The following is a 15,692-nucleotide window of genomic DNA, read 5'->3' on the forward strand; positions in this document are numbered from 1 at the left end:
GGTGATGAGTTTGTTGATCATCCCTGTGTGCTGAATGACGCAGCTGTCTGACCTCATCTTGTTAGAAGTCAGCAGCAAACCAGGCACATATATTCAGAGGATCAAGTTGTTGGAAGACACATATAGCATGGTGAAATATTTTTCTAGAGTTGACGCCAGAGCAGGCTGTGAAACTGAAGTTGTAAAAATGTAAATGGTAAAATATCTATAGTAGTCAAGAGATATGTGTTTCCCAGTAATGGTGACACCTGCTGTAATTTTGAAAAAAAAAAAAAAAAGATATATATGTTGATTTCAGATATTTTTTTTAATTTATAAAAGAAATAATCACAGAAATTCTACCTCTGTTTTTTATCGGTTTATTTGTTTTAGTATATATATTAACATTTGTGACACAATTGGGTAAAACTACTCAAAAAGCATTTTTGAGTTTTCTCTACTTCTACTGCAATATAAAGTGCAGGGCTTCATATTGCAGTGAAAAACAATCCTACAGTGAGCAATAAAAAAGCCCAGAAACTGCTTGGGGTTCAGAGGGTTCCACTGTTTCTCCAATTACATACAATAACTTTGGACCTAATATTATGCTAACTTCTAAGCACTTCCATTTAGAAGCAGGGATTGTGTGCACAAAAATGAAAATCAAGTCTTGCATATGTATAATGTTACAGCACCATGAAGCCACAGTGCACATACTTCCCATACTTGGCGTATTTCATGGGAACCTTGTCAGACGCAGATATTGTCCTACTGTGTGCAGCTTCAATCATTTAAATCGACTAATTAGTCTTCACGTACTGCAGGAGGACAGATTGGAGGCAGATGATCGTCGCTCTATGATCTTAGCGCCAGGCACCACAATCACTGAATCAACTGTGAGTGTGTCAGCTCTAATTTATGCTTCATGCCGAGATCCTATCACACTGCTAAAGTGCCTCAGAACGAAACAGCCTGATGAACAGACTGAGTTGTTTAAATTACAACTCAATTATGAATCACTTTTTTTCCTGATTTGTGAACTCTCAGATTATGTCAAACATCTGTAAGTTGAAATACACAGCCATAAACTAATCTAGCTCATCTAGCATAACGTACGCACCCCTCAGGAGGATGATTTCATTTCAGCTCAGTGTTTTGGCATCTGACAGTCCCTCCATCATACTCCTGTAACCGCTGAGGCCGTGAGAACTCTTCAGTGCGTCTCGTTCTCTGTTCATACAACAGTAGGAGGGTCATTAAGTTAACATGTGAGTTAATAATGTCTCATGACAACAGGACTCGGCACACTGTACAGCACAACAGGAGCAGTGGTACGCACCACACACACTTCCTGCTCTGGTCGAGGGATGGCTCCAGCACGTCTGCTGCTTATCTGCACTCTCTATCAGATCCATATGTACAAGTCCAATATTACCCCTCGACTAGGCCCAGTCCCAGGTCACTGATGGTCTGCTGCCTTCTACCAAAAAGAAAACCCTCCCTAAGCAAGCAACCAGATGTCTTTAAGAGAGGCTGTGACATACTGACAAGGAAATAACTACTTTTTGATTCTGTTTGCACTTATTCTATTCTTATTTATACAAATATTATATGAGAGGACTCATTTTGTCCTTGTCTTTATGCTAAGCTAAACTAACTGGCTGCTCTTTGTAGCTGTTCTCATCCAAACAAGACGGCGAATAATCATATTTCCCGGAAATTCAGTCCAGTCTTTTACATAAGACTGTCTTTGTGAAGATGATCGAGATAACATTGCCGCTACAATCCTACCGGCAACAAACTCGCACTGGCTGTTAAACTGGCATTGGGGCCTGGAGATGTGATCTCCCAGAAAACCACAGCTGTACAAGAGGACATCCAAGCAAGTCTTGTGGGTGAGGTTTGATGGATAAAGTGTGCCGAAGTTTTCTACCAACCCGCTCCTTGTGTCCTGCACACATCTGCGAACATCTTTCATGTGAAGCCCAGAGGCCAAGCAGCCAGCGTGGATTAACCACAAGGCTCTGCTCCCTGAACTTGTGACAGTCCCACAAGTTTACAGGAAAATCTGCCCCTTCATCGCACTGAATTGTGCATTAGTCACTTGACTCATATGTTGAAGGGCATGCAGAACGTTTAAAAGGAGAGGTACAATTTTGAGAAAAGCTGGGAGAGGTGGTTTTTCAGGGCAACACAGGGGCAATATAAATGTGTGAACTCTAAATTATATGCATTCAGAGGCATTTTGGAATAGCTAATTTCAATACGGAACAGAATCCAACTGAAATTACCCTTTAAAACAGCAAACTGTTGCTTTTACACACGGGTAACTGCATTCATTAAACAAATGAGATGTTAAATGGGGCACATTTTGTTACATTTGGACAGAGCCTCACCTACTGCTCCCAGTGTTTTCAGTCTTTATGCTCAGCTAACACACCCTACATGGCATAATTGTGACCTTTCAGATATGAAGCTGATATTGATGTTCACATTTAACTCTTGTCATGAAAGATTTGTTTCCCAGATGTTTCATTTTGCAGCCACTTACATTTTGTCTCCAGGCTCAAAGAAAAAGAAACATTATACAGTAAAAACATAACTTTCAACATTACTATTAATTAAAATGTAATACCGACATGAAGATTGATCACTCTGATATCCTCACACATTAAAAACAATACATTAGTCACCTATCTGTGGCTGTGAAGTCTTTCTTAATGAGCCTCTAAATCCCCGGCAGCTTTTTCTTGTCTCCACGTGGCTGTAGGTGATTTGAGGATAGTTCAGTTTTTATCTGCGGTGTGTAAAGATTGTGCTCTGATATACCTGGAAGCTATCAGAGGTTTGGTTTGATCTGTCAAGTTCATGAAGTGTAAATATGTTTTCCTCATTTCCCAACGTCACTACATACTTCTGCTTGCATCCTGCCATTGGCTACTCAAGCGTGCTGTATGAACGCGCATGTATCATGTCAATGACAAGCATTTTTAGAAAATATAAGTGCAGAAGTAAGGCCAAGACGAATGGGAGTTGTCAGCGAGTAATGACTGCTGCCAATAAACTGTGAAACACACACACACGCACATGCACGCACACAGTGTTATTGCACAAAATGCAAGCAGTGGCCAAGAATAAATTGCTTGTCTGTAACTGTTTAAATGCAGCATTAAGTCGTGATTTATGCCCGTAACTCTGGGGTAGAAAACATGCTCCAAATGTTGCAGCTTGCAGCAATTTATGGGGGAAACCACCAAAATGAATATTTGACTAAATTCCCATTTTTAAAATGAATGATCCTGGCTGCATGTTGTTAAATGTTTCTGTCAGACAATTGTTGCATGATTGTGTGTGCAAGAGCATCATTGCACATATGTACATTTTGCTGTAGCGCATACATGTGCACAGTGTAGAGTCAGGTAGTGCACATTAATATGTCACTGCGCTGATGACATATTAGCTTTCGCTAAGTTGTAACTGAAGTGCAGAATCTGATGTTCTGGCTTTGCCCCGAAACCAGTAACAACTTATTACTGCTTAGACATTCAGGAATGCAGCTGTCATGTTCCTACTTGACTTAAAGTGGCATCTTTATCAAAACGTCTCTGCAGGTGAAGAAACAAATAGAGAACATAATATTTAACAGGTGACGATCAGCCAGAGACATCAGACTCCAAACTAAACCTCAGCACATAATGTATTGCTGTTTAAAATTAAATGAAAACAGAGAAGTCGCTCCCCTCCTCCACACTAAAACAATCATCATCACCATCATTACTAACAGTAAATCCCATAAAGGTCGTCCCGGGCGCAGGGCTGTATTTGAGGCTAACCACCCCTCTGTCTTTACACACAGTCTTCCGTCATATGCCCCACACTCAACAACATTTAGGAAAGCTGGGGTTTTCTAAATAACTAAAATTAACTCAATGATCTACAATTAACTTAATTGATGCCTCACCAACATCCATTAAACACACATCAGACATCCAACGGTGGAGTTTACTTGCACGAATTACAGGGCTGGGGGAAGGACCTCCATGGAAGAGGGGAAGGCGAACATGAAATGTAGTGACAATGCTCTGGTGACTAGAGGAGCTGTCAGACTTATGAAGCAGCCGCAGAAAGAATTACTGAGCCATCTGCTCAACACTTGCATGCAGGCACTTTTAGGGTTTTGCTTAACAAAATGTCTCCCCAGTGAACAGGTGAGGATTTTAGGGTTCCAGTCAGTCTGGGGCCCGGAGTCACCTGACGACGTGGCTCCACAGGTAATGCCTGAGACCGTTTTCCAGCAACAATAGTGCCGATGACAAGGGAGATGGACTAGGAGCTGCACAGGAGACAGTCAGATCAGCCTGTTATGTAACCGATGACAGAATAGCGGGAAGCTCTTTGTTTAGGAGGAGACGCAGAGGAACATGTTTGACCTTTTTTCATCCAGGGCAGCTAATCTGAAAAGCTGATCTGAGCATCTGCGTGAAAGATGACCATTAGCCATGCTAGCTTCTAGATCTGACACAGAGCCATTACAGCACTCTGACAGTGTGTGTGTGTGTGTGTGTGTGTGTGTGTGTGTGTGTGTGTGTGTGTGTGTGTGTGTGTGTGTGTCAGCCATGGAAATAATATATTATACACGCAATAATGAGAGGGAAAGCTCAGGTGGTCCTCCTCTCTCTCTCACACACAAAAAAACATGCCATACACCCTTCTCCTCCCTCAATCACACCCCTCATAAACTCAGTAAACATGTGGGAGCTGTTAAAGTAAGTTTAATGGCTATTTACTGTGTTTTGTACGCTTCTCATTAAGTAGATTTTCCACTCGAGGAGAACTAATGTTTTGGAAAACTCTGTTAAATGAAACACACTTCATGCCAACACTTAGCACATGTGGCTCAATTTGGTAATTAGGAGCTCTGCCCTCTACTGGAGAAAACAGGAAACTGCAGAAACACAGCAGGGATTCACAGTCGCTGGTTTTATCTGTTGTTAGTCTTCTTCCCAAAACTAAGAACCTGCAATGATATTTACATAATTTTTTTTTGTTTTCTTGAGGGCAGCAGAAACAAAGTGACTGCCGATATATGCAGGTTGTTAGAACAGCATCCAGCAAATGCACAACAATATCAGCATTTGAAGTTGTGTTCCTGACCACCTGATGAATGTATGGCCAGTATTCATTCTCTTTTTAGATAAATATCTTGCATTTTAGCTGCTAAATGGTCAAATATCTGCATCCACTAGGCCAGAAAACTAAAACATTGAGCTTGAAGTCACTACAGAGCTCTGCAGAGTTGAGGGGAACAGCAAAGTCAGGTGATAATCACTACCAGGGGCTTCTTTTACAAAGAAACAGTCATGTCATTAGCTAAAAATTTTGATTTTAGCTGTTTTAACTTACATCATTTTGGAGGTCTGTACAATCTGCATAAATATCTGCTTTTGTCAGCTTCTACTAACATGTGAGTAGCGATGATTCATGCCAGAAAAAGAAGAAAAGGGCCTTGAGGGTGGAGCACATCAAACACAAATCATAAAACACAATGACACAGAGAAAGTCCCTGGCTTTATCTGTTGTCAGTTTTCTTCCCAAAACTATGAACCTGCAACAACATACATGTATATTTTTGGTTTCTTGAGGGCAGCGGAAACAAACTGACTGCTGATATGACCAGTTTGTTAGAAAACAGGCCTGTATGTGAACAGCAATATTACCACGTGAAGTTGTTTTCCTGGCCACCTGATGAACGTATGTCCACTATTTATTCTCTTTTAGTGAAATATCCGCCATTTTAGTTTCTAAATGGTGAAATATGTGCACCCACTAGGCCAGAAAACCAAAACAATTAGCTTAAAGTCACTCTAGAGGTCTGCAGAGTTGAGGGTAACAGCAAAACCAGGTTATAATCACTACCACTGCCCCATTTACAAACAAAGCAGACATGTGATTCATCAAAAAGCTTGATTATACCTTTTAAAAAATAATAAGAACTTTTAGCAATCTGGAGGTCGGTACAATCTGTTTAGATATCTGCTTTTGTCAGCTTTTACTAACATGAAAGTAGCGATGATTCATGCCAGAAAAAGAAGAAGCGGGGGCCTTGAGGGTGGAGTACATCAAACACGAATCACAAAACACAATGACACACAGAAAGAGAGACAACTCCGGCCTCCTCCCCTCCTCTGCTCTCCCCCGTCTCCCCCCTCCTGCTCCCGTCGCTGAATGCCTCCTCACTGGAGTCCGCTGCAGGCCTAGCTGCCAGCTGGAGTACCCCTAACCTTTGACCTCCGACCCCCTCAGCCCCGCTAGAATTCATCACCGAGCCGTCAGCAGGGTGAGCTCAGAGGGGGAGAGCATCCTGTGAAACACTATCATGTTGACAGGTGAACACAGGTGTTACAGATGTTCTTTTACGCCGCCTTCACCGCTGCCCTTTACCTTGATACTCGCAGCACGTTGCGCCCAGGAATTCCCTCTCGGTGTCTGTCACGATCTGAATTTGTGAGTTTGCGTGTCACAGCCCCATCTGTCCCGATGCTCCTGGGTTAAAGAGAGGATCCTGCTGTTCCTTGATGGAAAGCTGCCCGCTACAGAAAGATCCGGTTACAAGAGTGCTGCGCTTTCATCCTTATTAAAGAAACATGTGCCCGTTCTGAGCAGTTATGTCTCTCTGCTTTTACTTTTTTTCCCCTCTCAATGTAGATAGGATATTACACAGATATGCTTCATGCACTCCTTTAGAAGGAATAACAAGCGCAGCCTATGAGAATTGGTAGTGGTTAATAAAATACTGTTATCAGCGGAACTGATTTATTCCTATGTTGTGGTGCATCTTCGTATTTCAAATATGAATGGTTTCTTTGTTACACAGTCACAGGATGATTACAGACTAGCCAGCTGATCCAATTAAAATACTTTATCTTCATCATTTATCTACAGCTAACGGAAGCGCTGCGTTTAGGGTTGTTTTCATGAGCCCTGCAGTGCTGTCTGCAATTATAGAAACACCATTTTGTGGTAAAAACATCATCTGAAGTGAAAATCTACAATATTACTATAGGAAAAAAAAAAGCTTCAGAGTGTCAAAACATCTTCCCAAACCATTTCCTAATTGACAAGTCTTCAAGTTATGACAGAAAGGGACTAAAAAAAGACACAAAAAAGTCTTTGTTTTAGGTTTCAAACAAAAAACAGATTGCAATACAGCTGTCCTGATGTCAGGATGAGAACATGCATAGCAGGGATTTTTTGATTTTACTACAAATGTACACATACATGCATAAACTTCTTATGATGTTGATCCATCATTACAAACACAGAGAAGAGTTTCTTCATATTTTCTATTCGATTTTGTTATGATGAATAAAACTTCTACAAACTTATATTTAAGGTAATAAAAAAGGCATTTTAGATTGTAATGTTTTGAATCTCTATTTGAGGATGTTTAGATGGTGCCTCAGGATAATAATAAACGTAGGGGAAGAACATAATTAATATAAATACCTAATTTTATGGCATTAGTAGTAATTGCACCTAATGACATAACATTTATTTCAAGATGCCTCAATTATCCAGTCATCTTATGAAATGCATCCTTTTATCAATACTTCCGGTATTTCTATTTCCCGCTTAAATTATGTGGAGAATCTATGTTCGTGTTGTCTTGACTGGAGTGTCACAATGACAAATCAGCTTTTAGGAATCTTGTAATGCTTCATTCATCAGCTGTAGCCGGCATGAAAACTCCATTCATGCCAGAGATTGCAAAATTGCTCATTACATATCATTCAGTGCCACGTAAACTAGCCTGAGCACAGGCAGGAGGATGTGAGTCAGACCTCCGAATCAGACTTTCTTTTGACGACGATGACTGTCCCTCGACGTCTGTCTCTGTAGCTTTGCAGCCACTGTGCTCCCTGACCTCGGCTCCCAGACCCTGCTTTGTTCCCACGCTGTGCCCTGTGCAAAGTCTGGCTCCAACCTTTTCAAACCATAATTACATACCTGCAGAACGCAGACGACAGCAGAGTAAAGCGGGACACAGCATGAAAGAGAAAGGGGCTACCATGAGTGACACGTGATAGCTTGCTGTCACTTACTTTCTGCTGTATTTAATTTATTTCAAAGGATATTTCGCTGCTTCGTGGTGCTTTACAGAACTAAATGAAATTAACACTGAATCCCAGCAGGCCAGCATCTAAAATATCACATTGTTACATACATCACTGGTGAGATTATTGCTGCTGGACATGTTTATATAATGCAGATAAAAACAGCTACAGATGCTTTAGATTCAAACAGTTTGAAGATAAAAGTGGGGGAGGAACTGGAAGGAAAAGCAGATGCCATAAAAGGAGACATGCTGCACTGTTTATGCTCCTGCATGCGATATTTCTGTATATCAGAGTTAGGTTGCGGAAGTGACACTGAAAGATTAATGGGCACATTTTCAAAACAATGCAGGTTTGACTTCTGTAAGTTCCTCTTGCCTTTTCTGGGCATTGATAAAAAAAAAAAAAAAAGTGAAATTTTATTGTAAAATATTTCTGAATATGCTGCACATTATGTTGAGGTTTTCCATTTTCAACATAATTACTATTTAATTAGGTGTATAGATCAAAATACAAGCTCTTACATAGTTTAATGTGACAACAGAGCATCACACTGTCATTTCTGTTCAATTTTTTATTCAAATTATTCTGCATTTCTTAAGAGAGTTAGCCTCGTTTTTTATATCTTTTGTTGAGGTTTGCTTTAAAAGCTGAGTGTCACCACTTATTTAACCTCTTCCTCTTTTATCATAACTAATCAGATGAAATGATGTGAAACAGTCAGAGATCAGGAGCTCAAACAAGCTGTTGAAAGGTGTACAGAGCTGAGTTAACAGTTACAGACGTGCAGTCTGTGCTGGCCTACAGGCGCTCAGCAGGAACGTTTTGGGCAGATTTCAATGCCAAATGTTGCATTTCATGTTAGCCAAAGTTACAGCTGTAAATTCAGTTCTGTCGTACATCTCTGTGCTCACTGGATTTTATCACCACATGACGTAAACTCTCAGTGCTCGGTGCTGCAGACTGTATGTATGTACTGTGCTGTATGTATTTCTGCAGCTTTTTGACACAAAGGAGTTAAATGTTGTACTAGGAGAGGTTAAACTCAAGAGTCACAGTGAATTAAACTAACACAATAATGATGCCCACTGTGTCCTCTCCAAATAAGCCAACACAAGATGAATCTTACTAAAGAGGGTTACGATTACATTGTTGGTTTACATAGCCCTATGAACTTATCCCTGAGGAAGGACGCCTGCCAGAATGGGATTTTACTAATGTCACCAAATCACTCCCAGCTGGTCTGACTGCAGGAAATGCTTCTTCTTCTCAAAACCTCAGAGCAAATAGTACATGAAGCACGGTGCATTCATGAGTATGTCTGTCTTCAGAACTCATGTTGAACTGTCTGTCCTGGATTTCATAGCGTTTAATGTCCTCCAGGGCTGCGGTCACAGTCTGTCTCTGTCAGTGTGCTCAGTGCCATGAGAGCCTCCATTCACCACTTAACCTTTTCAAAAGTGGCCGACTAACTTCAGAAGGAAAAAAACGACTCCAGGCTTAAGAAGGTGTGAAGGACGCCAGATCAGTGAGCATTGATTCCATAATGACGGCAACAACCGGCGTAAGGTCAGCCACACGGTAACTGTGGGCCTGAGTGGGTATTTAAAGGGTCTAATAGACATTTGAGCAGGCTTTGGTCTCATGCTTGTGAAAGCAGTTTAGCAAAGAGGCAAACAGCCCAAGGCCAGCAATAACAGAGTGGAACTGATTATAGGAGGAGACGGAAGGAGGGAGAGAGAAAGAAAAGACAGGAAAAATGAGACAGGGACTGATAGCATCTTCTAACCCTACATAATTATATTAGACAGCTAAAGGCTCCCTAATCTCAGATGATGGCGTGTTTAAAATCTCGGTGAAATGTAAACAATAACAAAAGCTGCAGAAATATTTCTGTAAACTGAAGCAGGAGCGGGGTGCTATGGGCATAATTAAAACAACAATCACCAGCATTCATTTTGATGGGAATTTTACAAAAGTACTACTAATCCCACCGTAACAATCTGACCTCGTGCTATTAAGTCACATTAGTTTTTATGTTTTACCAGAAAAAAAATCACACACATTTAGTGAAGATTTAAGAGAAAAGCCTGTTGCTTTCTCAGAAAATGATTTTGAAGAAAATTCTGACTTTCTTCTGTTCTAATTCAAAGAAATCCAACCCACGTGAACTGCCCTGCGTCATCTTTCTTCCTATTAATTTCCAGTTCAATTTCATTTCCTGTCAATCATTTATATGTTATGCCCTTCTGTGACGTCAGCACTCTGCAGTTGCTTTGTGATTCAGTTATTTAATGTTTAATAAGCAAAAAAATCAATTATCAAGCAGTGGACTGTTTCTGTAAGGCTGTGCAATCTTTCTGCTTGACATTATGAAATATTTGTCAGGAGTTAGACCTTTAGTTTTTGGGGTTTTTTTTATGTGTGGACACAATGTGAAGATGTTGGATACAAACATCGTCTTCACTCCAGGCAAAGATTTTATCGTTGCAGGACAGAAGTGGACATCTGTGGGATCAACAAAATAACTTTGAAGACATAATTTGGTGCTGGTATATTGGATTTTTTCCCCCTTAAAGTTTGCATATGGAGAGGTATGGACAGGAGGAATTTAAATATTTTCAGTAAAGCAACAGACAAAAGTTGAATTAACATCCAGTCATTATTTGTTGCAGAGATCCTGGTTGTCATGTTGTATTTGTTTTATTGTTCAACTCTGACAGCATGTGGACATGTGGCACTTTCCAAGGACAAAAGATAACCCACTTTTCCTTTCCTTCATCACTGCTCTCCTTCCTCACACTTTTAAACCCTCTATCCACCTCACCCCCTCGCTCACCCCATCCTTCTCCTGCCAACTCTTCATATGTCAGTGAAAGCTGTTGCTAATAAAAGTTAAAAAGCAAACTATGAAAAGGAGGTAAGAGGAAGCGGAGGGAGGTGCATTCTTTCCTGTCTGCATGGGAAGAGCTTTGCTGGGGCAAAAGGGAGTCCCAGCGGTCTGGGACAGAAGTGGAGGGAAGGGAGGGGAGGGAGGGAAGGAGGTGGACAGAGGGGAGGTGTGGATAGGAGTGTCACCTCCGGCACCCCAGGACATGGAAAAAACATTTTGTTTCATCAGGTTTCAAAAACACAGCAATTACATTGGAGACGCGGGATGACAGGACATCCCTGCACGGCAGCACACAGAGCAAGAAAATGCTGAGAAGGGAGAGCCACGCCTTCAAAAACTTAAAAAAAGGGGGGGACTCATCCTCTCCTCTCTTCTCTCATCACCTCTCCTCGACATGGCTATAAGCAACACTAAAGCAGCACCCCAATAGCTCATCTCCATCTTCTCTGTGTCCAGAGAAGGCGGCCATTGTGTGCCCGTTCCTCTTTCCCCAAGTCAGTTTCCTATTGAGGCTCTGAAAAGGCCTTTGAGGGGCCCTGTTTTGGCTGTGCAGCTCACCTGCAGAGGGGAAACTATGGGTCTATTCTAAAGCCCAGCAGCTGCCAGGGCAGAGAGGCTGGCACCCAGTGGGATGGAGAATAGCGGCCGCAGAGCCTTTCAATATGAAGCCACTTAGTAACAGAAGGCATGTGCCAAGCCTGCAAAGCCAGAATGAAGAGTCACCCTTTGGAGTTCACCAAACATCAGAGAAGAATTAGACCCATCTCCTCTCTGCTGCCTTTCTGCCTCATCCTCAACGTTCTATCTTCGTCTGGCTGCTCTTTGTCTGGCTTTGCAGTTTACAGAAAAATAATCCACAGGTAGCGCAGAGAGTGCAGATTATATGGATAACGCAGATCAACAGGTGGGATGTTGAAGTAGGAAAAAATGTTGATAAATGGACGAATAAAAGTGCTGCCAAACAGCTCCCTCATCCATTTTTAGAAGTAACTCCCTGGTTGTGTGACAGATCGCGCTATGATACTGCTGTGAAGATCTCAGTGGCTGCAGGCCCGTGAAGAAGCCTCCACCACACAAAGCCCCTTTTCTGTCAGCAGGCTAGCTCCCACACTGACGCTAATTTACGATGCCCTCACAGCAATTTCCACAGTCAGAGAAGTTCAATTGTGTTTTCCAGCTCATTAAGCATCAGCACAACAAAGCTTTCATCTTCTCCTTCATCCACTTCATCCCCCTCTTCTCTCTCCACACATCCACCTCCCTTTATCCCGCTGTCCACTAATCTGACTCCTTTACCCGAACATGCAGTCCAAAAAAGATGAAGTAGAAAAGGTAAAATGGGCTTCCTTATTCAAACAATTTTCCCTCTCCCTACATTTAATTCTATTTGTGTCTGGCTTTGTGTTTTGGCTGATTTAAAGCACAGCCCCAACTCTGAAGATTCCCCTCATATAGGCGTAGGGAGAATTTAATGGTTGTTTATTCAGGGGCCTCTGCTGCACCCTCCCATCCCTTTCAGAGCTTCATGAGATGACGTGGAATCTATTGTAATCTCCGAAGAATCAACTCAGCATATATGTTCAGGCTGTCATGGCGCTGAGATCACAGACGCACATTCAAATTCAAGGTTAGAGCCTTGAATATCTTTTAATTAAACTATATTTTTATATGCAGTCTGTATTGACATTTCAAATGTACAAGACAGCTGAAGTGCAGTATTTTGCTGAATTTAAACAGGCGAGCATGTAGCCTCATTGCATGGCGGGGAAATGAATGCAATGGGCAATTCCCACCATCTAGAGCTAGAGCAAAAATGCCTCTGAGCAAGGCATGAAACTCCAATTTGTTCCAGCTGCGGCTCCTCTGTGGTCAACATTATCGGAATTTCTGATAGATGATAATTTACTGACATAATCAACATGCCTAGAACATCTTTTGAAGTCAATGTGAGTCACAAGCTATTATGAAATATGCAAGGGAGGCAGTGCGGCCAATATTGCTATAGATAGATCCAAACAACTCGCACTGAACACTGAAACATTATCTGAAATCATTTGCATTCTCACTGAGCAGCCGTCTACATTACAGGATTATCTGAGGCTAAAAATACACAACATGTCTTGCTAAATGTCAAATGAAATCTTGTTTCTAGACTTGGACAAGGCAATAATAAGATAAATCCGCATGAACTAAATATCTCATTTAATGATGTTTTTTGTTCCCAGTTAAAGGAACAATTTGACATTTTAGAAAATATGCATAATTGCCGAGAGCGAGATGAGACCAAAACTACTCTGACACCGCACCATTTGTCTTCAAACAGTAAATATGAAGCTACAGCCAACAGATTTGCGCTAATTTCAGCACAAAGAGTGGGGACCAGCAGGCCTGGTTGTGCCAAAAAGTGACAAAATCAGTCCACCAGCACCTCAAAAGCTCACAAACTAACACATGGTATGTTGAAGTGAACTGAGAAATTGGGGTTGATTTAGATTTCACTACATCCTGTCTTTGACCAGAGCTGAACTAAGCAGCTGCTGGCTAATCCATATATTGATTTCATATTAATGAGAGTGGAATCATGTCTTCACATCTACCAAAATTAAACCAAAGCTATCAGGAAAAAAGTAGAAAAATACATGCTTTTTATAATGAGTAGTAGGATTAGCAGCCTGCTGAATTTCTCACACAATGCATGATGCAGTGTCTAAAATATGATCAAAAATAATAATGTTGGAACAGCAAATGACGAACTTATATCTTCTTATGGTTCAGATTTCATTAACAATGAAAAGTGTCACATTGTAGAATTGCAATACATTGTTCATTTTAACTCAAAGAGGTACACAGTAGTCTTAAATTCAACAAACAAGCATGACTTTTTTGAATGTCTCAGTGGGCCAGTCATCTCCCAACAGGTGCTGCTGTGTGATTTGTCACAGTTTAAACAGTCACAGCATGTTGCAGTGCAGCTGCCATCACTTGAATGATTTTGAAGAAGACTGTTGGGAAATGTTTAACCCAATTTGCAAATAGTCAAATGACAAAAGTGGTTTGACACAAATCACTAAGCCATTTTCATCTTCCAGAGAGCAAACACCAAACTGTGTTTACTACCATCTCCCATTGTGCTGTGGTCTGACCTCATGCTGCTATTCATGGAGAAGCAAAGTGGGAATCTGATGCTTTGGCACACACATTTGTGAGTTCTTATTTACTATTGGGGAAAAAGAGAAAAGCATCACATAAGAGACACATTGACATATTTATACATATGTATCGTGGCAACTGTCTTCACTCATTCACTTGACCACAAAATGGCTACAAATAGTACAAGGACATACCAATCCTCTGTGTCCCACTGTGATCCTCAGAAAGCTTCTCTTCATGTACTCAGAGACGTTTTCACTAGTTATAGTTGAGTGTCTGCTTTTTAAAAGGTCCCATATGCTGAAGTCCATTTTCAATGCATTTTGAGTGTCTTAACAATTTGGAGAGTACAATAAAAGCTGTCAGAACATGAAGAAGCTTACTACCCTCATTCCTCAAGCCCCTATTCAACTAGATAGCCTCCCAGCTTTACAAGTTAGAAAAATTTTATGGCCTTTATTTTATGGAAACAGAGGAAGTAATTGTCATCCCGCTCAAACTCTGCGTATGCCTGCCACCTCGCTGTCCTCTGCTTGTGAATTAAACTGTTCAGAATGAACAGCTGCTTCTCAGTGCACCAGGTTTATTTACTCTCTAAAGCTACTTCTGCTACATCTAAAATGTCTCTGCCACAAGAAAAGTCCATCAAATAATCTGCTGCTAGCTGTAACAGTGAACTCAAGAGTCTTCATGCACTCCCAGCATCTAAGGAACTGAAAACCCAATGGATTATGGATTGATAACAACGTTCCCACAACATAAGAACAACCAATACACTACTTATTTTATATATGTAATGTTGTCTGAGTAAAAACAATGACTGTGCTGTGAAATTGGTGGTATTTTATGTTAAATGATCACTCAGAGAAAGTCCTGGTCTAACACACTTGTGGTCAAATGTTTTGCTCTGTGGTGTCAGTCACAGCCGCAGGGAGAGTTTTCTTCCTGAAGTGGTTGTGGACAGCAGAAGCTCTGCTGCATTTGAAGCTACAGACACTGAAACTGTCTGTCTAGGCGGAGCTAAAATCAGGGGTTAAATATATGAATCTATACATCCATGGTGAAAACAACCAACCTTGTGGTATTTAGAGTTGAAAAATTAAAAGACACATTTTGGAAACATGTAAGACTTTCATTAATTTGCTACAAAGGGAAACAATATAGGACTTTTAAGACCGAGTGTTTGTTTTTATGGTGTGTGTCAGGTTTCTCTTGCCTCCATTAGTCCTGCGATGTCCCCCTGCTCCTCTGCTGTCACCACCATCATACTAATGACGCCTACATCTGCTATCATGGCCACACAATAAAGGCTCTGTGGTATCATAATTTGACATCCCTGGCCTCTGTTAGTGGGTCATTCTCCAACATCATCGTTGTTGTCATTATCATCACTGAGTGCAGGCTGCCATCTGAGTTCCCCCCTGCTGTCAGCGCCGCCACTGAGCTCACTCTAACCCCTGGCTTGCACCAGGTCCAGAGAGGGTGTCCGGTTCCCGTTCTCCCCCTCCGTTTCTCCCAAACTGCAACAATACGGCAACAATATCTCTGTGTTCACC

The sequence above is a fragment of the Amphiprion ocellaris genome, chromosome 16 (assembly GCF_022539595.1).
Source record: "Amphiprion ocellaris isolate individual 3 ecotype Okinawa chromosome 16, ASM2253959v1, whole genome shotgun sequence".
Taxonomy (NCBI): Eukaryota; Metazoa; Chordata; class Actinopteri; family Pomacentridae; genus Amphiprion; species Amphiprion ocellaris.